This window comes from Tachyglossus aculeatus, chromosome X2, assembly GCF_015852505.1.
Source record: "Tachyglossus aculeatus isolate mTacAcu1 chromosome X2, mTacAcu1.pri, whole genome shotgun sequence".
NCBI lineage: Eukaryota > Metazoa > Chordata > Mammalia > Monotremata > Tachyglossidae > Tachyglossus > Tachyglossus aculeatus.
In genome coordinates, this window is record NC_052100.1 from 28,819,821 (window position 1) to 28,842,994 (window position 23,174).

The 23,174-nt window shown below is 48.2% G+C and overlaps 1 pseudogene; it reads left to right on the top strand.

Moving 5' to 3' along the window:
* Positions 1–453: 453 nt before the first annotated feature.
* Positions 454–20,608, top strand: LOC119949188 (annotated as a pseudogene).
* The last annotated feature ends 2,566 nt before the right edge of the window (positions 20,609–23,174 follow it).

Genomic DNA, 23,174 nt, shown 5'->3' on the forward strand with positions numbered 1-23,174 from the left:
CTCCATTTGAGCCTAAAAGCTCCTTGAGGGCAGGGAACATGTTTCTTGGAGTTGGTGTACCCTTCCAAGTGCCAGTACATTGTGTTGCCCCCAGTAGGTACTCAAGTGATTGATTTTTCTTTTGATGGCATTTGTTAAGTGTTTAGTAGGTGCCAAGCACCGTTATAAGCACTGGGGTCAGATACAAGTTTAGCAGGTTGGACACAGTCCCTGTCCCACCTGGGGATCACCGTCTATGATTGCTTGATAGAGGGAATGGAGCATCAGGGTACCAAATCCATTTTGAGGGTTCAGGTCACTTGTGTGAGGAGGAGAAGAGTGCCTCCTGATTCTTCTCCTTCTCTTCCTAGACTTTTCTCCGCCTCCTGCTTCTTCTCCTCTTCCTCCTCCTTCTCTTTCTCCTCCTGCTTCTCCTCCTCCTCCTGCTTTTCCTCCTCCTCCTCCTCTTCCTGCATGACCCGCTCTGATCCAGACCCCCGTCCCGCCCTGGATTCTTATTTCCAGGTGGTGAAGGGTGGGGAGAGGATTGGTTTCCTGCCTCAGTTAGCCGCTCCCTTTCCCTCCTGCCTGTGAAACCGGCCCTGCCCTGCCTGACCCCCCTGCCCTCTCTGCCCTTCTTGCTCTCCCTCCCCTGCCCTTCATTCATTCATTCATTCATTCATTCATTCATTCAATCAATCAATCAGATTTATTGAGCACTTACTGTGTGCAGAGCACTGAACTAAGGGCTTGGGAGAGTACAGTAGAAAAATAACCAGACACATTCTGGTCTTCTAGACTGTGAGCCCGCTGTTGGGTAGGGACTGTCTCTATGTGTTGCCGACTTGGACTTCCCAAGCGCTTAGTATAGTGCTCTGCACACAGTAAGCGCTCAATAAATACGATTGATTGATTGATTGATTGATTCCCTGCCCACAATCTGCCAGGCCTTCCCTCCCTTCCCTGCCCGCCCTGCCAGGGGAGGAAAGCAGCAGTTCTCCAGCTCCCTCGGACCCCTCTTGGCCCTCCCCTCCGTCTCCCTCCCCCACATGCAGGTGTGCACTCCGTCACACACACAATCCCCTCACACACCTCCAACTCCTGCCGCGACTGCCCCGCCTCCCCTTCCCCACTTCCACTTCCCCCCGACTTCCCCCTCCCACCCACACTCTACATACCGTCAACCACACAGTCCTTCACACCCTCCCTCCTTCACCCCCATGCCCCCACCCACTCATTCTGTCTCTCCCCCCATGTCTCCTTCCCCACATTCACTCCCCCCCACAGCACATACACACACAACACATATATCATACATATAACACTCTCAGAAATGTCTATATCTCCATCTGTGGATGGGTGGAAGCGTACCACAGTCAGACATTTCTCTTTCTCTCTCTCTCCCCCCGTCCCCCTGAATCCAGAGAGTCCTTCAGCCCTCCCCCCATCCTTCTCCCCATCCAGACCCTCAGACTGGACAGGGGGTGGACTGGCTGGACACCCGTGTGGGACTCCAGTGCAGAGCTGGGTAGCCACCACCCCATCCCTTGAGCACCCTCGCAAACCAGGAAGGAAGAGGCCAAACATGGAATCGAGGCCTAGCAACTACTTGGACTTTTCCTCTTTCCCTTCATTTAAAATCAAACAGAGAGAAAATCCAGTGGGGAGCCAGAAGGCCACAACAGATCCAACCTGCCTTAGCTCCTTGTTTAAGTGCATTATGGGGAAACATTGTCCCCAAGTGAGGGAGTCTTGGATAATAATAATAATGATAGTGGTATTTGTTAAGCACTTACTTTGTGCCAGGCATTGTTCTAAGCACTGGATAGATACAAGATAATCAGGTAGGACACAGTCTCCTGTCCCACACAGGGCTCACAGTCTTAATCCCCACTTTACAGATGAGGGAACTGAGTCAAGGAAAAGTTAAGTAACTTGCCCAAGGTCACACAGCAGACAAGTGGCAGAGCTGGGATTAGAACCCAGATCACTCACTAAGCCATGCTGCTTCTCGGGTTGGTGACCCAATACTGATGATGACAACCAGGAGCTTCGAATGGGGAGCGGAGGGGGTATCGCTTTGTAACTTGAAATTTGCTCCTAATGGCTCCCATTAGGTGTCCAAACTTTCAAGTCTCCTGAAGAAGCAGGGAATAGTGTAGGTAACATCGATAATAATAATAATGATAATGGTAAAAGCAATAAAATAATCATGGTCACACAGCAGGGCAGAAGTAAATCTCAAATTTGAACGCAGGTCCCCACTCCCTGTTCCTTGCCCTTTTCCCTAGGCCACACTGACTCTGATCTTCTAGACTTTGAGCCCACTGTTGGGTAGGGACTGTCTCTATATGTTGCCAACTTGCACTTCCCAAGCGCTTAGTACAGTGCTCTGCACACAGTAAGCGCTCAATAAATACGATTGAATGAACTGAATGAATGATCATCGTATCCCAAGATACAGCCAGAAATCCTGCCTTCAGCCCAAAATGACGGGCTTCCGTTAGCAAGGAGAAGCCGCTTGACTGATTCCTGTCATCGGTGGGGCAGGTGTTCTATCTGGGTGCTTCTCTACCTCTGGAGAAAGGACTCTTCGTCTGACCCCTTTGCAAAGTCCCCCAGCTGTGCAAACTTCTTGCCTTTGCCATTCTGAAAAAAAAAAAGGGGGAGGGGGAATCAAGGCCAGTAATTACTCCTTGCAGACAGAACTGTAAAAACACAGACCTGCCCATAGCAACTGAAAAAATAAAAGAAAAAACTTCTGAAGGCTTAAATAACTGCTGCTGTTGCACATAGGGTTAGTGTAGAGTCTGTGGTGTCTTGTGTGTGTGTGCATGTAGTGTGCGTGTGTGATTGCTGCAATTTATTTTGGGGGTTCTTTATGTAGGCTGAAGGCCCCAGGGGGGGTCACACAGTGTGAGCCCACTGTTGGGTAGGGACTGTCTCTATATGTTGCCAACTTGTACTTCCCAAGTGCTTAGTACAGTGCTCTGCACACAGTAAGCGCTCAATAAATACGATTGATGATGATGATGATGACTCAAAGCTGGACGCCGTTTTCCACTTTGAACGTGGCCGGTTCTCGGTAACCCCAGACGGAGGGAAGGCTGAGGTTTGGTGAATTAATGTTTTCAGGTCTCTTGACAGTTTGGAAGACCAGGACAGTGAGGAGGCTGGTGGTTGTAGGGAAAGAAGCCACAGGCTGCCTTTAAACTTCCCTCTTCCCAAACTTCACTTTGCTTCTGAAAATCGAGGTCCCATTCCAACCCCCAGGATGACAGTTCCGGAACACGTTACCGGCAGGAGGACTTGGGCGGAAAGAGGCAGCCTGGGTGCAGTGTGGGAGAAGAAACCACCAGAGCCCTTTTTCCCTAAGATTAAATCCGGAAGCAGAAGGCGAGGAGGAGAGAGAGGGAGAAAGACATCGCAGGAATTACTTCAAGACAGCTGGTTTCTGGATTGGCGGAAACACAGACTGGCACAGTTGTTTTCCCCAGCCTGCACAGAAAATTAAAGTGGGGACCTTATTTTTAAAATGGTATTTTTTAAGTGTTTACTATGTGCCAGGCACTGAACTAAGCACTGGGGTAGATACAGGCAAATCGTGTTAGACACAGTCCCTGCCTCACATGGGGCTCACAGTCTTAATCCGCATTTTACAGATGAGGTAACTGAGGCACAGAGAAGTGAAGTGACTTGCCCAGGGTCACCCAGCAGACAAGTGACTGTGAGTTTGTCGTGGGCAGGGAACGTCACTGTTTATTGTTGTATTGACTTTCCCAAGTGCTTAGTTCAGTCCTCTGCACACAGTAAATGCTTAATAAATACGATTGAATAAAATAAATTAATGAAGTGGCAGAGGTGGGATTAGGATAAGAGGCCTGGGAAAAAGAGGATGTGGGTTCTAATCCCAGTTCTGCCATATGTCTTTTGTATGCCCTTGGGCAAATCACTTAACTTCTCTGTGCCTCGGTTCCCTCATCTGCAAAATGGGGATTAAAACTGTGAACCCCATGTGGGACAGGGTCTATGTCCAACCTGGTTACCTTGTATCTACCTCAGCACTTAGAACAGTGCTTGGCACATAAGAAGCACTTAACAAATACCATAATTATTGTTATTATTATAATGTTACATCCCTCCCTCCTTTTCCTCTATCTTCCCCTCTCCTCCTCTGAGCAAACAACCACTACACCTGACAGGGAATTGTCTGTCCCCAAATACGACTTTGCAGAAGACTCGGATGAGCAAGGAGTATACATTTCTGGGTTTTGATTTACCATCCTCTCCATTAAATTACACAAAATTCAGCAGGATTTTCCACAGCTATTAGGGAAATCAGTGTTCCTCCCGCAGTAAATCACAAATACCACAAATGAGAGGAGAGCGGTAATTGACAGGTAGAGCTCTAGATAAATAGAGTTCATTATTTTTCCTGGGTGACTAGGAAGAAGTTAGCTCCCGGCCCACTTATGTGGAAAACCATCTCTTAAAGAGGCCCCTGGGTGGGCCTCAGAGTCTGCTAGGGAATTGGGGGGGGTCATGGAGGGGTTGGGGTGGGAAGTTTTCAGGACTGGAATGGGCCAGGTAATGGGGTGGGGGGAGGGCAGCAATGGTTTCAGAGTCACCGTTGAATAAGCAGCATGTCCTAGTGGATTTAGCAGGAGCCTGGGAGTCCGAACAACCCAAATTCTAATCCCTGCTTTGCCACTCATCTCCTGGGGGACCTTAGAAAAATCACATCAATTCTCTGTGCTTCAGTTTTCTCATCTGTAAAATGGGGAAGAAGATTGTGAGCCCTTCTTGGGATAAAGACTGTGTCCAACCTGATTAACTTGTATTGATAATAATAATAACTGCGGCATTTGCCTCATTCTCCTTCCCTTTCTCCTTTTCTCTTTCCTACCTTCTCTCCCCCTTTCTCCCTGCTTCACGTCCTTCCTCCTCCTGGCTCTTGTCCAGGCACCAGAATGCACAAATCCCTCCCTCTCTTCTTCTCTCTTTCTCCCTCTCTCCTTCTCTCCTTCATTCTCTCCTTTCTCCACCTTCCCACTCTTCTACATTGGACTGCGTGCACCTATTTCTCCCTGTCTCTCTTTTCTCTCCCTCCCTCCTTTCCTCTCTGACTCCCTTTGTCCTAAACCTCTGTTCTCTTCCCACCCCAGGTCCCTTCCTTCCCTCCATTTTCTACCACTCCCTGTTTTCCTTCTCTTTTTCTTTTTCTTTCTTTCTTCCTCCCCGCTCCACCCCCAATCTCTCTTCTCCCATCCCTTCCTCCTGGCTCTTGTCTGAGCACCAGAATGCACAAATCCCTCCCTCTCTTCCTCTCTTTTTCTCTCTCCCTCCTTCTCTCATTTCTCCACCTCCCCATTCTTCTACGTTGGACTGCATGCTCCTATTTCTCCCTGTCTCTCCTTTCTCTCCCTCCCTCCTTTCTCTCTGTCTCCCTTCCTTCTAAACCTCTCTCACTCCCTTCCTTCCTCTTCCCTCCCCCTGCTGCCTCTCTCTAATCCTCTCCCTTCTCTGGTTGTGGAAAGGCTCCAGGAGCTCTCTTGGTTTTACCTCATTCACGATGGTCCAGGGGACGCCGTCTGGCCCCGGCCCCTCCTAGAGCCAGAGAGTGGGGTCTCCCCGTCTCCGCATCAAGGACAGGTGGTGCCCCAGGGGTCAATGGAGGCGTCCTGGGGCTGGAACCAGCCCAAATGAAGGAACAGATGGGATGAGGGGGTGGGGAGAAGGCGAACAGCTGGGCCTGACAGAGGGCGAGGCAGCTCTGTCCGACAGAAGATGGGGCGGCCAAAATGTGGGGCATGAGGGGAAGGGGAAGTGGGGAGAAGGAAGGTGAAAGAGGCCTTGACTGCCACTCGGGTTTGCTGCTGTTTTTCTTTCAGGCCTGGGTGGATGGGGCCCGCCAAGTGGAGTTACTGGGGGGCAGAATGACCTTCCTTGGAATTACTGCCGGCAGCTCACTGGGCTTCTGGCAGGGAATCCGCCCAGGCCACGGGGGAACGGTCTCCCCCTCTTTGACCCCAAAGCCTGGGAGAGGCTTGAGGCCCGCCCAGCATTTGGGGTCGGATCCAGCTTGAGCCTCAGTGTGACCTACTGGGAAGACCACGGGCTTGGGAGCCAGAGGAACTGGGTTCTAATCCCAGCTCTGCCACTTGTCTGCAGGGCGACATGGGGCAAGTCATTTCATTTCTCTGGGCCTCAGTTCCCTCATCTGTAAAATGGGGATTAAATCCCTCTCCCTCTTACTTGGACCGTGAGTCGCAAGTGGGACAGGGATTGGGTCCAACCTAACTTGTATCAACTCCAGCACTTAGAACAATGCTTGGCACATACTAAGTGCATAACAAATACCAAAATGATTAATTATAAAGCAGGAAACAACCTAGAACAACCTTGGAATTGGAATTCAGGAGATTCTGGTCTGCCGTGTAACTTGGGGAAAGTCACTGAACCTCTCTGGGCTTCAGTTACCCCCTCTGAAATGCAGGAATAATAATTCCTACCCTCCCTATCTCTTAGACTGGGAGCTCCAATTGGGACCGAGACTGTGTCCAATCTGATTAGGCTGTGTCTTGGCCAGCACTTAGCACATATTAATCTCCTAATAATCAATTGATCATACTTATTGAGCGCTTACTGTGTGCAGAGCACTGTACTAAGCACTTGGGACAGTAAAATCTAACAGAATTAATGGACATGTTCCCTGCCCACAGTGAGCTTACAGTCTAGTTTATACGCCATAGTACTAACTCTGATTTATCATCATCATCATCGTCATTATTATTTTAAGGAATGGCCTGAATCGAAGGCCTGGGAATCAGAATGAACTGGATTCTAATCCCTGCTCTGCCACTGTCTGCTGTGTGGCCTTGGAAAAGTCACTTAACATCTCCGTGCCTCAGTTCCCGCATCTGTAAAAAGGGGATTAAGACTGTGAGTCTCCCTGCTCTGCCACTGTCTGCTGTGTGGCCTTGGAAAAGTCACTTAACGTCTCCGTGCCTCAGTTCCCGCATCTGTAAAAAGGGGATTAAGACTGTGAGTCCCATGCGGAACAGGGGCTGTGTCCAACCCGTCTCGCTTCATTCATTCATTCAGTTGTATTTATTGAGCACTTACTGTGTGCAAAGCATCAAACTAAGCGCTTGGGAGAGTACAACATAACAACAGACACATTCCTGCCCACTGTGAGCTCACATGCTAGAGTCTTGTATCCACCCCAGCACTTAGTACAGTGCCGGGCACGTAGCGCTTACCAAATTTGACAATTATTATTGTTATTCCCCCTGATTCGTTCAGGGCACAGGTGATGAGCCTCTCCGGTTCAGTCTCTGATCCTGGGTTGTCAGAATGCTCTCTGAGGTTTATTTTAAGGCTGGGTACATCGTGTGCCTATAGGTCAAGGGGCGTTCGTGTGTTTGTGTGTTCACACTGTGCCCTCCCCGTGGCCGGTCTTAGCGTAACGTGTGGGGGAGGGCGGGTTCCACCAACTGCTCGGCGTGGAACCCGCTTCCCCTTGGCCCGCGTTGCCGCTGTAGCATCAGTTAAACCACTGACATCAATCAAGGAGAAGCCACAGGCCGTCCTCCCCACCGTTGGAGCAGGTGTGGGGGCAGAGGCGGGCACGGGCGGGGGCGGAGGGGACTCTCCCCTGACTCACACGCCCCAAGGCTACCCCCTGTGGACTCCACCCCGGCTCGGCCACGGCGAGACCACAGCGAGACCCCGAGAAGCCACTCTCCTCCGCCACAGAGCCAGGGCCGGTCTCTCCCGCTAGACCAGAAGCTCTTCGAGGGCAGGAATGGTGGCTACCAACTCTACCGTATTCATTCATTCAGTCGTATTTATTGAGCGCTTACTGTGTGCAGAGCACTGTACTTGGGAACTACAGGTTGGCAACATATAGAGAAGCAGCGTGGTTCAGTGGAAACAGTACAGGCTTTGGAGTCAGAGGTCATGGGTTCAAATCCCAACTCTGCCACGTGTCTGCTGTTTGACCTTGGGCAAGTCACTTAACTTCTCTGAGCCTCAGTTACCTCATCTGTAAAACGGGGATTAAGACTGTGAGCCCCCCATGGGACAACCTGATGACCTTGGAACCTCCCCAGTGCTTAGAACAGTGCTTTACACATAGTAAGCGCTTAATAAATGCCATCATCATCATTATTATTATTAACACTATTTGCTTGTAAAAGGAAAACACAGCAGACAAGTGGTAGGGTTAGTGTTAGAACCCAGGTCCTCTGATTCCCAGGCCTATGCTCTTTCCGCTAGGCCACACTGCTTCTCAATTCAAGTTTTCCAACAGAAAATTACTATCCGACAGACGTACTCTCCCACTTTCAAAGCCTTACTGAAGGCACATCTCCTCCAAGAAGCCTTCCCTGACTAAACCCTCCGCTCCTCTTCCCCGCTTAGAACAGTGCTTTGCACATAGTAAGCGCTTAATAAATGCCATCATTATTATTATTACTCCCTTCTACGTCTCCCTGACTTGCTCCCTTTATTCATCCCCCCTTGCTGCCCCACAGCACTTATGTCCATATCTGTCATTTATTAATTTATATTAATGTCTGTCTCCCTCTCTAGACTATAGTCTCACTGTGGGCAGGGAATGTGTCTATTTATTGTTATATTGTACTCTCCCAAGCCCTCAGAACAGTGTTGTGCACACGGTAAGCACTCAGTAAATACGACTGACTAACCGAGTGGGACAATGGCTCCTTGTTTCTGCTTCACAACAGTAACTATCTGTCTCATCAGACTCCACACAGGACAGGAGGTCAGGAGAGAAGTCTTCCCCCAACGGAGGGTTTGAGAGTCCAAGGAAACACAGGAAAGAAAAGCAATAAAGGCCCCACTTGGGGCCCCTGTGTTTCCTCGGGGTTTCTGGCTTTGAAACCAGATCTGGTCTTAAGGCTCAGCAGGTTTTCTAGGCTGCGGAAGAGGAGCCGGGGACAGGATTGGACGGAAGGCGGAGGATGGAGGAGGGAAATTTTTGTGGAATGTTAAGTCTGCAGCTGGTGGAAGTGGGAAGATTAAGGTAGAGAGCGGGGGTAGGTTTAGAGGTGTTGGGGCCTTTGGCGGGAGGTTTAGGTCGGGCTGTCACCCCATTACTGAGGGTGCTGTTTGGAACCAGCATTTGCCACTGGGTGAACGGGTGGGGGACTGCATGATTCAACACTGAACCGCCTGACATTATAATAATAATAATAATAGTGATATTTAGGTGCTTACTATATGCCAGGCACTGTACTAGGAGCTTGGTTGGGGGACAAATACAAGCAAATCAGGTTGGACACAGTCCCTGTCCCACATGGGGCTCCAGTCTTAATCCCCATTTTACACCTGAGGTCCCTGAGGCCCAGAGAAATGAAGTGACTTGACCAAGGTCACACTGTAGACAAGTGGCAGAGCCGGGACTAGAACCCATGACCTTCTGACTCCCAAACCTGTACTCTTTCCACTAGGCCATGCTGCTGTCATAATACGATGACCTCGTATGCATCATTTTATGGATGAATGTTTCTCTTCCACCGTGCGCCCAGGCACCCCCTCAACCGAATTCCCCCGAGCCACTCAGCTCTGATACCCCAATTTAAGCCCCTCTAAAGGATTCCGTTTGTCCCACAGCCCTCTTGGGAATCGGCAGTGTTGCCACCATCTGGGAAAGAAGCCATTAGGCCACCATCTTGGTGAAGGATTGTGCAGCTGCCATCTTGGTGAAGGGTCAGGGGGCCACAATCTTTGTAAGATCTTGTAGAGTCACCCCCTCTCTGTGGTGCCCTGAGTCAACAACTTGCCCCGCCTGCCATCAGAAGGAGGCTCACAAAGTCAGCGAGGCCTAGTGGTAATAGAGACCCAGCTTCTAAACCCAGTTCTGCCCCTGACCTGCCATGTGACCTTGGGCAAATCACTTCCCTGTGCCTCAGTTTCCTCACCTGCAAAATGGGGATTAAACACTTATTCTCCCACCCTCTTAATCTGTAAACCTGGTGTGGGGCAAGGCCTGTGTCCACTTTGATCATCTTGTATCCAGCATGGCTCAGTGGAAAAGAGCCCGGGCTTTGGAGTCAGAGGTCATGGGTTCAAATCCCAGCTCCGCCAATTGTCAGCTGTGTGACTTTGGGCAAGTCACTTCACTTCTCTGGGCCTCAGTTCCCTCATCTGTAAATTGGGGATGAAGGCTGTGAGCCCCCCCCCACCCAACCCCGTGGGACAACCTGATCATCTTATAACCTCCCCAACGCCTAGAACAGTGCTTTTCACATAGTAAGCACTTAACAAATCCCATCGTTATTATTATTATCCCAGCACTTAGCAATTAGTAAGTATCATTACTATCATTATCATTAGCAATTTTTCTCTAAATGTCTATCTTGCCTAGAACCGGGTCACCCAATCAATCAATCCATTGTATTTACTGAACGCTTTCTGTGGGTGCCGAGCACTGTATTAAGTTCTTGGGAGAGTACAGTGTAACAGAGTTGGTAGGTACGTTCCCTGCCCACAACGAATTCACAGCTTAGAGGGAGAGACAGACATTGATGCAAATAAATAAATTATAATTATGTACATAAGTTCTGTGGGGCTGAAGGAGGGGTGAAGAAAGGGAGCAAATCCAAGTGCAAGCAAGGGTGATGCAGAGGGGAGTGGGAGAAGAGGAAATGAGGTCTTGGGAAGGCCTCTCGGAGGAGATCAGCCTTCAGTAAGGCTTTGACATGCAGGGGAGAGTAATTGTCCGTTGTATATGAAGAGAGAGACTTCTAGGCCAGAGGCAGGATATGGCCAACAACTTAGGGGTAGTGAGGGGTTCTTTAGGAACTCAAGGGAGGAGTGAGTGAGAGAGAGAGAGAGGTTGTGGGTGTGTGTAAGTACATTCTGAAAGTTGCCTGTCAGGGTATTTCCCTCTGGATTTGCCCCAGGGGTCGAGAGTCTGAGGGAAAATTCCAGCAGAGCAACTTTCATATTAGAGCAACCCAACAATGTGGAAGGCCAACTTCTCCAGTCCCCCAATGCCTTCCTTTTCCCCCCGACTCTCACTCCTCACCCCGTTTGCCTCTGGCCAGAGGAGAGGCCTGGTCTCCGGGACAGGGACAATTCGGAATCAGATCTGACCCTGAGGAGCCAGGAGGAATGGGGAGCTCTCTGTGAACGTCTCCAGACCCCGCTCTCCGATCCCGGTGAGGAGCTGGGAGCCGGAAGCCCGGCCTGGCCTTCTTTCCATGGCCTCAGAGGGCAAGATGAGAGGGAGGTTTGTTCAAGTTCAGTTTTAAAAATAGCGCCGGTTTAGTGGGCCGTGGGGGAAGGCCAGGGAAGAAGGCGGGGGCGTTTTGGTTTCTTCAGAACCGGTTTGCCGAGAATGCAGAATTAGGCACCGCCTGGGCAGGTGAGTGTACAGCATAATGAAGCAGCGTAGCCTAGTGGCTAGAGCACGGGCCTGGGAGTAAGAAGGCCCTGGGTTCTAATCCTGACTCCTCCACTTGTCTGCTGGGTGACCTTGAGCAAATTATTTTACTTCTCTGGGCCTCAGTTACCTCGTCTGTCACATGGGGATTGAGACTGTTTGCTCCATGTTAACTGAGGCACAGAGAAGTTTAGTGACTTGCCCAAGGTCATGCAATAGACAAGTGGCAGAGCTGGGATTCGAACCCAGGGCCTTCTGATTCTATCCACTATGCTATGCCGCTTCAATATTCAGTAACCTTCTTTACTTGGTAAAGTGCTCAGGAAGCAGTGTGGCTTAGCGGAAAGAGCACAAGCTTGGGAGTCAGAGGTCATGGGTTCAAATCCAGGCTCCACTGTGTGACTTTGGGCAAGTCACTTTACTCTGTGCCTGTTACCTCATCTTTAAAATGGGGATTAATGGTGTGAGCCCCACATGGGACAACCTGATTACCCTCTATCTACCCCAGCACTTAGAACAGTGCTTGGCACATAGTAAGTGCTTAACAAATACCATAATTATGACTATTACCCCAGATCCTTCTGATTTTCAAGCCCATGCTCTATCCACTAGGCCATTCTGCTAAACGGGCCCTTATTTCATCTTCCACCGAAAGCCATGAGCCCCCACAGGAAAATAAAATCCAAGCTCTTAAGGAGCTGTTTATTTAATTTAAAAAAGTGTCTCACTTATTGTTCTAAAAGGGATGTTTGTCAAAGATGCTACTTCCAGCTAGGAAGGCATGAAGCAGAGTTAACCAAAAGCTAAGAGCAGATTAGGTCAGCTGTTTCAGTGGAGCTGTTCGAACCAGGGCAGGCTGTTGGAGGGAGGGATTTGAATCCTTTCCCGGGCCTCTACCGTGGATGGAAAACTAGGCCGAGGTTTGGCTGGGGGGTGGGGGATGGAGAGAGGGGGTGATGGAGGGGAGGGGGAAACAGAGGAGATTTGAGAATTGAGCTTGTATTGTGGCAAAGCTCCGATTTTCCCCGGCCAGTTTGGAAAGGATTCAGGCCGAATTTAGAGCCCTCGTTAGAATTAAACGGGCTTCAACACTCCATTGTGAAACAGGAGGATCTGGTTCAGTGCACTGCATTATTTCAAAGCCCCTTTAGTCTAGCGGGGAACTTCACTAGACTGGAGGACTTTGGAACTAAGTCAGCCTAAAAGAGTAAGAACAGCTGGGTTATCCTGCATGTTTTTTTTTTTTTTCCTTCTAAATTTAAGTCATGCTTTGTGCATTTTGGAAGGCAGGCCGTAACGATATCCCTGTATCGCTGATAGCTGCTTCAGTCCCTTTTCTCCCACATTCTTTCCTGAATTCAGGATCTGGGGCAGGGATAGGAGGAGAGATATTCTGAGAAAGGATTTTGGCAGCGTCCCTATTTTTGACCCTTAGCCCAGCATTTAACAACATGTGGTTTAGGGAGAACAGTACTGTGTGCCTCAGTTTTCTTATCTGCAAAATGGGGATTCAATACCTTTTCTCCCTCCTACTTAGACTGCGAGCTCCGTGTGGACCAGGGACTATGTCCGACCTGATTATCTTGTATTTTCCTCAAGGCTTAGACAGTACTTGACCCCTGATAAGCAGTTAGTAAATACTGGCATTATTATTGTTATTATTATTATTATTATAGGAGGTGCTCAATAAATAGTTGATCTTAGATGCCCATTAAGGCATTTTGTGGGCAGTTTTCCTGTCTAATACAGTTAACAAAGGCTTCTCCCAACTGGGCATTTGGAAAGCACAAGTGAACACCTGAACAAAACTTGTGCTCCCTAGAAATTTCCCTAAACTATGTGTTATTGAGTGCCAAGCTAAAGGTTGGAAGTGATTATCTTGTATATAACCCAGTGCTTAGCACAAAGTAACGCTTAAAAATCATAGCACTGTAATTATTATTTTGTTTTCCCTCAACTCTGCTGGCGGAAGGATGTGAAAAAAGCACATCTCTCTATTCCAAACAAAGTGTAGTTGACTGTTGTGAGAGAAGGTTTTCGTCATCTTCTCCTTCTTTTCTTCCTCCTCCACCTTCTCTTCTTCCTCTTCCTTCTGGTCCTCCTCCTCCCTCCTTCCCTTCCTCTTCCTTCTCTTCTCTCGTTCTCCCTTCCTCCCTTCCCTGCCAACCCCTTTCTTCCTTTTTGGTTTTCATGGTATTTGTTAAGGGCTTACTATATGCCAGACATTTTACCGGGCATTGGATAGAAACAAAATAATCAGGTTGGACACAGTCCATGGTCCCACATGGGGCTCACAGTCTTAATCCCCATTTTACAGATAAGGTACCTGAGGCCCAGAGAGGTGAAGTGACTTGCCCAAGGTCACACAGCAGACAAGTGACAGTGCTGGGATTAGAACCCAGGTCTTTCTGATTCCCAGGCCCGGGTTCTAGCCACTAAACCACACTGTTTCCTCCCCTCCTCTTCCTCCTCTTTCCGCCTCCTTTCTTCTTCACTAATTAGAGAAGCAGCACGCTCAGTGGAAAGAGCCCGGGCTTTGGAGTCAGAAGTCCCGGCTCCGACCATTGTCAGCTGTGTGACTTTGGGCAAGTCACTTCACTTCTCTGGGCCTCAGTTCCCTCATCTGTAAAGTGGGAATTAAGACTGTGAGCCCCACGTGGGACAACCTGATCACCTTGTGACCTCCCCAGCACTTAGAACAGTGCTTTGCACATAGTAAGCATTTAATAAATGCCGTTATTATTATTATTAATTGTTTAGTGCTTACTGCATGCAGAATACCTGGGAGAGTACAATACATTGGAGTTGGTGGGCACATTCCCTGCCCACAAGGAGCTTCACCTTCTCCTTCTTCTTGTTTCTCTTCAGGTGCGGTAGTGTTTACCTGTTCTCCAAGCACCCAAGTCGGCTGTCTGGACCTGCTCCTGCCCAGCCAGAGCCTTCCGGAAGACTACCCGGAGTCCCTTTGAAGGCTTTTCAGTGCTTCCCCTGTTCCCTTGATCAAAGTGTTTCCCCTCAGATTTCACATTCCTGAGCGCCGCCTCTGAGCTCTCCTCAGTTCCAGGATAAAGAGGAGGAGGCCTAGCAAGGTGGGAGATGGAGGAGGGGGAGGTGGGAGGGGAGGAAGACTGCGAGGCAGACCACCCGGCATCGGATAGAGAAACAGCGTGGCCTAGTGGAAAGACCACCAGCCTGGGAGTCACGAGGCCTGGGTTCTAATCCCGACTCGCCTGCCGTGCGACCTCGGACAAACCACTTCACTTCTCTGTGCCTCAGTTTCCTCATGTTGAAATGAAGAAAAGATGCCCATTCTCCCTCCTACTTAGACCGTGAGACCCACGTGGGTCAGGGACTGAGTTCGATCGGTTTATATTTGTATCTACCTTAGCACCTAGAATGGTGCTTGGCACATAGTAAGCGCTTCACAAATGCCATGGTTATTTTTATTGCTAGATGACTGAATGAGAGGAGCCATCCAATGCTTAGAAAGTGTCTAGTGCTTAGAACAGTGTCCAGTGCTTAGAATAGTGCCCAGCGCTTAGAACAGTGCTCGGCACATAGTAAGCGCTTAACAAATACCATTATTATTATTATTATTATTATTATTATTATTATTATTATTAATAGGGACTGCCTGTTGAGAGTGAGTGCATGGAGGCATGACAGGCAACTCCTTCACTTCACCATACTCAGCTGCCATGCTAAATGTGTTTTGGGCACCTAGAGTCATTCCTGGCAGAGAAGTGAAATGACTTGTCCAAGGTCACAGAGCAGATTAGAACTCTGGTTTTCTGATTCCCGGGCCCATTCTCTTTCCACTAGGCCACATAGACCGTAGACACAATGATGTCTAGGATAGTCAGGGTGTTCCTTTTTGCACGCGGCCTAATGAGGTGACATGATCATCATAATGATAGTGGCTTTTGTGAAGCACTTACGCTGTGCCAAACACTGTGCTCAGCACTGGGGCCAATCCAGTGTCAGGTCAGACCCAGTTCCTGCCCCACAAGTAGCTCCCTGTCCAAGTGGGACGGAGAACAGTCCTCTAGACTCTTAACTCCATGTGAAGCAGAAGCAGCATGGCTCAGTGGAAAGAGCCCGGGCTCTGGAGTCAGAGGTCATGGGTTCAAATCCCGTCTCTGCCGTCAGCTGTGTGACTTTGGGCAAATCATTAACTTCTCTGTGCCTCAGTTCCCTTATCTGTAAAACGGGGATGAAAACTGTGAGCCCCCCGTGGGACAACCTGATCTCTTTGCAACCTCCCCAGTGCTTAGAACAGTGCTTTGCACATAGTAAGAGCTTAAATACCATCATTATTATTATTATGTGGGCAAGGACCATGTCTATCAACTCTGTTGTATTACACATTCCCAAGAGTTTAGTACAGTGCTTTGCACACAGTGTGCCCAGTACATTTTTTAATGAATATAGTATTTGTTAAGTGCTTGCTATGTGTCAAACACTGTTCTAAGTGCTGGGATAGATACAAGTTAATTGAGTTGGACACAGTCCATGTCCCACATGGGGTTCACGGTCTAAGTAGGAGGGAGAACAGGAGAACAGAAGCACAGAGATGACTTGTCCAAGATCGCACAGCAAACAATTGGCAGAGTGGGATTAGAATCCAGGTCCTCTGACTCCCAAGCATGGGCTCCTTCCACTAGCCATGCTGCTTCTCAATAAATCTCTATTTGAATCTCTATTTTGCAGAGGAGAAGTATTTGAACGCAGTGTGTTTTTTCCTTAAAGTGATTTGTGCCATGATGTTGGAGAGAGTTGGAGACATTTTACTGAGGGAATCGGCCTTCCCAGTGGTCTTTAAAGTGTCCCGTCCTGGGACCCTGCCTGTGACCCCTGAAATATTTCTGTGGCTGCCCCTTCTTAAAATCCAGCTGGTTTTAGGTTGAAGAGGGTTTCTAGGCAAATGAGAATGAAAGAAAATGAATGAAAGCTGACACTCTCTGGGGAAAGTTTCTGATTTTGATAATTTGGTTCAATGCAGGGCTCCGAGGGGCTCACGCCAGGAAACGCTCCGATTAAGCAGCCTCACTGGGTTTCTCGAATTCCCCGCTGGAGTCAGTTCTGTAGGCAGCTCAATCTGGATCCAAGGAAGGGATCCAGAATTCCAGCCCAGTCCAGTCTTCTCCCACCAGGATGCTTTAAAAGGACTGGGAAAAAGGACAGAGCAGGGGCCCAGTAATATGAAGACCCAGATTCTAATAATAATAGTAATAATAACAATAATAGCGATTTTTTATGTGCTTACTATGTACCAGGCAATGTACTAAGCACTGGGTGGACACAAGTAAATTGGGTTGGATGTAGTCCCTATCCCACATGAGACTCACAGTCTTAATCCCCATTTTACACACGAGGTAACTGAGGCACAGAGAAGCTAAGCAACTGGCCCAGTGTCACCCAGCAAAGACGTGGCGGAGCGGGATTAGAACCCGTGACCTCCTGATTCCCAGGCCCGGGCTCTAGCCACTAGGCCACGCTGCTTCTAATCCTGCATTGCCTCTTGTCTGCTGTTGGTTCTTGGGCAAGTGGTTTCACTTCTCTGTACTTCAGTTCTCTCATCTGTAAAATGGGGAGTGAATACCTCCTTAAACCGTGAGCGCCGTGTCTGTCAGGGACTGTGTCCAACCTAATTAACTCCAATCTACCCCAGTACTCAGAATAGTGCTGGAATAGGAGGTGCTTAACAAATTCGATGATAATAATAATGATAATAATAATAGGTTCTAGGGGATAATATTCAATGTTTCCTCGGAGGGTACGTTCTCTCCCCTCAGGGAGAGAAAGGTAAAGTCCTGAAAACATTCTTTTCACTAGTCTCAGAATCTCAGCACATCAGTGGATTGCACAGAGGTGCTGAGGGTTCCTGTAATCATGATTATTTAACATTCACTAAATAGCCCCCACACTCCCAAGCACCGCTTGCCTATGAAAAGACCTGGGGGAGCAGGGAGGGCAGGAAAGAGGAGGTGTTTGCCATTCTTTCCTTCTAATTCGGAGCCACCTGAAGGCTGAAAAGAACCGAATAATAAACCAATCTCCATATGGTTTCCGCTCTTTCAGGGCAACAGCCACAGAAAGGCAGGCTTCTTTGTGAGTCTGAGAACACTTCCTGTCTGCTGGGAGATAGGAAATGGAATCAAATCAGACTGAGGGGGGTTAGAGGGGGCTGCTCTCCCAGACTCTGCTTCCCACCCCGGGGAGGATAGGGGAAAGGGTTAAAGGGCCCACTCTTCCACCCTCCCCCATGGTGGGCTGCCTGGAGGAGGAGGAGGAAGAGGGAGGGGTTCTGAGGCAGCTGAGCAGAGGGGCTAGTGGGTGAGAAAGAGGAATAAGCGGAGTACATACAGATAGTCTCCTCCTCCAAACTTCCTCCAACTCCCTCCTCCGCTTTCCAGGCCTCTTATGGTCGACTTTCATCAGGAGTCTTGTTTTTCTCTCTATGAAAAAAGGTTCTGTGGCCTCAGAAACCACTGAAGAAACATATTTTCAATAAAACTAGGAGCTTGAATACAAGGTCATTTTCAACTTCAAGTTTCTGATATTCTCTTCCCCACAACCTCATCTGAAAATGGGGTTTTTTTCCCCTTTGCCTGGGCCAATTTCTCCTTCATCTTCTATCGAAACAATGATTCATAGCAATTTTGGTATTTAAGTGAGATGTCCTAAGCACCGGAGCAGACATAATATAAGCAGATCTACTACAGTGTCTGCCCTAAACGGGGTTCACAGACTGAGGGGAAGGGAGAACAGCGATCTTAACCCCTTTTACAGATAAGGAAACTGAGGCACGGAGAAGTTAAAGAGGCTTGCCCAAGTTCACACAGCAGGCAGGTGGCAGAGCTGGGACTAGAACCCAGGTCCTCTGACATTCAGGCCTGTGCTTTTTCCACTGGGCCATGCTGTTCTTGTTGTCTTTTAACATTGGAGTTGCAGAAATGAGGGCTCAAGTTTGACCTGTGGCTCAGACAAAGTTGTGTTTAAGACACCTGCCCGGGTCTTGTCCAAATAGCCTAAATCCTGGTCACCTCCCTCTCCATCCCCGCTCATTCTATTCCAGGAAGAAATGCCTCCTCTTTCTTGAATGGAACAAGAGGAAGGGGAAGCCAGCTTGTTTCTGGGCAACGGGGATTGGGAAAAGGGGGTTTTATCTTCTTTTAGCTTCATCTGTTAAAGTAAAAGGGTCGCTTTCCTCTGGCATAATTGGAAAACATGCAGGGCTATCGTAGCAACCCGGTGGCTACCGCTAGCCCTCCCACAGTTTCATTGTGAAAATATAGAATTCAGGCTGTGGGCCCAGGAGGATAGGGAGTTTTGAAGGGGATGTGGAAGTCAGTTTGCGTATCTACTAAGTGCTTAGGGCTTCGGTACGGCACTATGATATCCCATAATGTTGCATTTTTCTCGAGCTCAGTACAGTGCTTGCAGTCAGTCCTTCATTAGTATTAATCCTAACAAGCCCTTACTCTAATGGTAAACAATGTTGGAGATTTAATAATAATAATAATAATTGCGGTATTTAAGTGCTTACTATGTGCCTGGCACTGATTCATTCATTCATTCATTCAATCATATTTATTGAGCGCTTGCTGTGTGCAGAGCACTGTACTAAGCGCTTGGGAAGTCCAAGTTGGCAACATATGGAGACGGTCCCTACCCAACAGTGGGCTCACAGTCTAGAAGGGGGAGACAGAGAACAAAACAAAACATATTAACAAAATAAAATAAGTAGAATAAATATGTACAAGTAAAATAAATAAATAAATAGGGTAATAAATACATACAAACATATATACATATATACATGTGCTGTGGGGAAATCACTGGTCTAAGCACTGGGGTAACTACAAGCTAATCAGATTGGATACCATCCCTGTTCCACATAGGGGTCTCAGTCTTAATCTTCATTTGACAGAAGAGGTAACCGAGGCACAGAGAATAATAATAATAATAATAGCATTTGTTAAGCACTCACTGTGTGTCAAGCACTGCTCTAAGTGCTGGGGGAATACAAGGTAACCAGGTTGTCCCACATGGGGCTCACGGTCTTAATCCCCATTTTAAAGATGAGGAAACTGAGGCACCGAGAAATTAAGTGACTTGCCCAAAGTCACACAGCTGACAAGTGGCAGAGGCAGGAATAGAACCTCTGATTCCCAAGCCCGTGCTCTTTCCACTGAGCCATGCTGCTGCTGCTTCTAGACTGTGAGCCCGCTGTTAGGTAGGGACTGTCTCTATATGTTGCAAACTTGTTCTTCCCAAGCGCTTAGTACAGTGCTCTGCAAACAGTAAGAGCTCAATAAATACGATTGAATGAATGAATGAAAATGGCGGAGCTGGGATTAGAAGCCAAGTCCTTCTGACTCCTAGGCCCGGGCTCTATCCATAGAATAATAATAATAATGGCATTTATTAAGCACTTTCTATGTGCAAAGCACTGTTCTAAGCGCTGGGGAGCTTACAAGGTGATCAGGTTATCCCACGGGGGGCTCACAGTATTAATCCCCATTTTACAGTTGAGGTAACTGAGGCCCAGAGAAGTAAAGTGACTTGCCCAAAGTCACACAGCTGACAATATAAGAGCGAGAGGGAGAGAGAGAGAGAGATGGATGTTTTTTAGGCATGAACATGTGTCTTTCTTTGAATCAGCACAGGAACTTCAAGGCCATTGCTTCTTTAAGCTCTTTCCTTCCGCTCTCCCATTGTGCGTTCTAACACAGTAAGGAATTATGCTTTCAATCAATACCCAGAGAGCAGACATCGATGTTTCATTTTTTAAAGAATCGCAGGTCGGGAAGTAGGTGGAATCCACACCTGGCCTACATACCGCTCAGACTCAAAAGCCTCCACTCACCGGGGCCTGAACGAATCCCAGTGAAAGTGGGGAGGATAACAAGCCTGAACAAGGCCCTCTCTAGCTCAATCGATCAGGTTTAAGTGGCTTGTTGTCTATTCCATAGCCAATTCTGTGGTTATTCCAAGTGAAAGCGCTACATGAAAAATAAATTGGAGGTTAAGAGCAAACACTCAGATTCCATGCTTGGATATTCGTTAACGGGCATATGTTAAACACAGTGAACGTATATTCCTCTTCTAGCGGCTTGGGGTGATGGGTCATTCCGTTGAGTGGGACTGTTTCATGAGCATTTCTCTCCTTTTTATCTTCCTGACACAGGAGGGCAGATCAAATATTATACAGCGCTGGGGCCCATGGTTGGTGAGTGCCATACATTAATAATAATAATAATGGCATTTATTAAGTGCTTACTATGTGCAAAGCACTGTTCTAAGCGCTGGGGGAGTTACAAGGTGATCAGGTTGCCCCACTGGGGCTCACAGTCTTCACCCCCATTTTACAGATGAGGGAAGCCCAGAGAAGTGAAGTGACTTGCCTGAAGTCACACAGCTGACAAGTGGCAGAGGTGGGATTAGAACCCACGACCCCTGACTCTCAAGCTCATGCTATTTCCACTAAGCCACACTGCTTCATAGTGCTTAATACATTCCTCTGCACAGAGTAGAGAAGCAGCGTAGCCTAGCGGAAGGGCCGTGGGGCTGGGACTCAGATGACCTGGGTTCTAATCCCAGTTCCGCCACATGTCCGTTGCATGACCTTGATAAGTTACTTCACTTTTCCCGGGCCTCATTTACCTCATCTCTAAAATGGGAACTAAGACTGTGAGCCCCACGGGAGACATGGACTGTGTCCAACCTGACAAAATTGTATCTACCGCAGTGGTCAGTACAGTGCCTGGCCCAGAATAAGCGCTTAACGGATACCATTAAAAAAAAGCTGGAAAAGCAAGCAGGCCAAGTGTGTCCAGCATCTCTCCCCGGCACATTCCAAGAGAAAGCAAGTGGCATGTGGAAGATGAACGATGAGGGGCAGGGAAGAATAAAGGTTATTTACCGAGAAGGAGTCAAGGCTAGTCGCTCTAGCTCATTTCAATTCCAGCATAAGCCCAACAGTAGAAACTGGCTTGGGCTCAGTCAATAAAATTCTCTCGTAATAAGAGCAGACGGAAACGATATTAGAAAATACATGTGTGAATCAGCCGTCGGTCCCTCCCGCTCCTCACTCGGTCTTAACACAAAGTGAAATTCGCGCTCCATCAGAGATTGATCGGGGCCCGGATCCCATTGACTCTCTCCTCTCTCGATCTCTGCCCGTCGGTGAGCATAAATCTCATCTTGAAATAATAAACGTGACCCACCTCTCCTCCACGCCGGGTCGTGGTTCCTCTGCGAAGCCGAGACACTGGAACCGCTTGTTTGTTTGCCGTGTCAGAGCTAATAAACACGTTCGTCTGTCTCTGGCAACGAGCGCGCCGCACAAAAGCTCTTTTCTTTCTCCGGTTCTTCTATTTCTTAATTGGCGCACCACGGCCTGAGAGTCACTATAAATAAACCTCTCATTCCGTGTCCACGCTGGAAAACCCGGCGTGAAGAGACCGAACACAACGGATGACTTCTTTAATAGATGCCTAGGCTCCAAGTAAATAAACACAGCTGCAGAAATAAGACGGTGAGAATGAAATGGGTCTGAGCCGGCTTGGGTCTGGACTCTGGGGAGAGGGTTCTTGACTTTCATTTCCATCCAGCCAAGGGTTTGATTCTCTAAACGGTGTGGCCTAGAGGAAGGAGTATGGGCCTTTGAGTCAGAAGGCCTAGGTTTTAGTCTTGGCAACACCACTGGCTTGTTGAGTGACCTGAAGTAACTCACTGAATCTCTCCGGGCTTCTGTTTTCTCATTAGCTAAAGGGGGGGGATAATATCCTCGTTCTTCCTCCCTCTAAGATTGAGAGTTTCTATTGGCAAAGGATTGGGTCTTTTTGGAAGAGAGCATGTGTTCTAATCCTGGCTCCACCAATTGCCAGCTGTGTGACTTTGGGCAAGTCACTTAACGTCTCTGTGCCTCAGTGACCTCATCTGTAAAATGGGGATTAAGACGGTGAGCCCCCCGTGGGACAACCTGATCACCCTGTAACCTCCCCAGCGCTTAGAACAGTGCTTTGCACATAGTAAGCGCTTAATAAATGCGATCATTATATAGTAAGTGCTTAACAAATACTGCAATCATTATTGTTATTCTTTTCAGGATTCTTCCTCTCCATGAGTCTGTGCCTTACCTCTCCATGTGTGTGTCTTAGATACTTCCTCTTTCACTTGATGTTCACTGTGGAAAGAACCATCAAATCCAGTAGAAGTAGCTTCCAACTAGAGATCCTCCAACTGAAACTGGGCAAAGGATGACAGAAGGAATGGAAAGTCACTGTTAAGCAATGCCACCCTGGAAACAACAGCCCTGGAAGGAAAGAAAAGATATTCCGTGGTCTTAAGTGAAATTTGTCTCGTTTTTTTTTAACAGCATTTGTTAAGTGCTTACTTTTTGCTGAGCACTGTACTAAGCACAAGGTTAGACACAACCTAATCAGGTTGGACACCATCTGTGTCCCAAGTACAGATCATAGTCTTAACCCCATTTTACAGATATAGTACCTGAGATCCAGAGAAATTGACTTGCCCAAGGCCAAACAGCGGATAAGTGGCAGAGCTGAGATCAGAGTCTAGATCCTTTTTGGCTCCCAGGTCTGTGCTCATTTCAATGGGCCATGTGGCTTTTTAAATTGAAGAACAAAATCCCCAGACCAATATGGACTCTCACTCATCCGCTTCCCTCAAGCTGAATTTCTCCTTGTTAATCAGGAGAACGGGAAGAATCTGTGTCAAGGCAATTGGGATGCTGGAAAAAGCACACTATCTT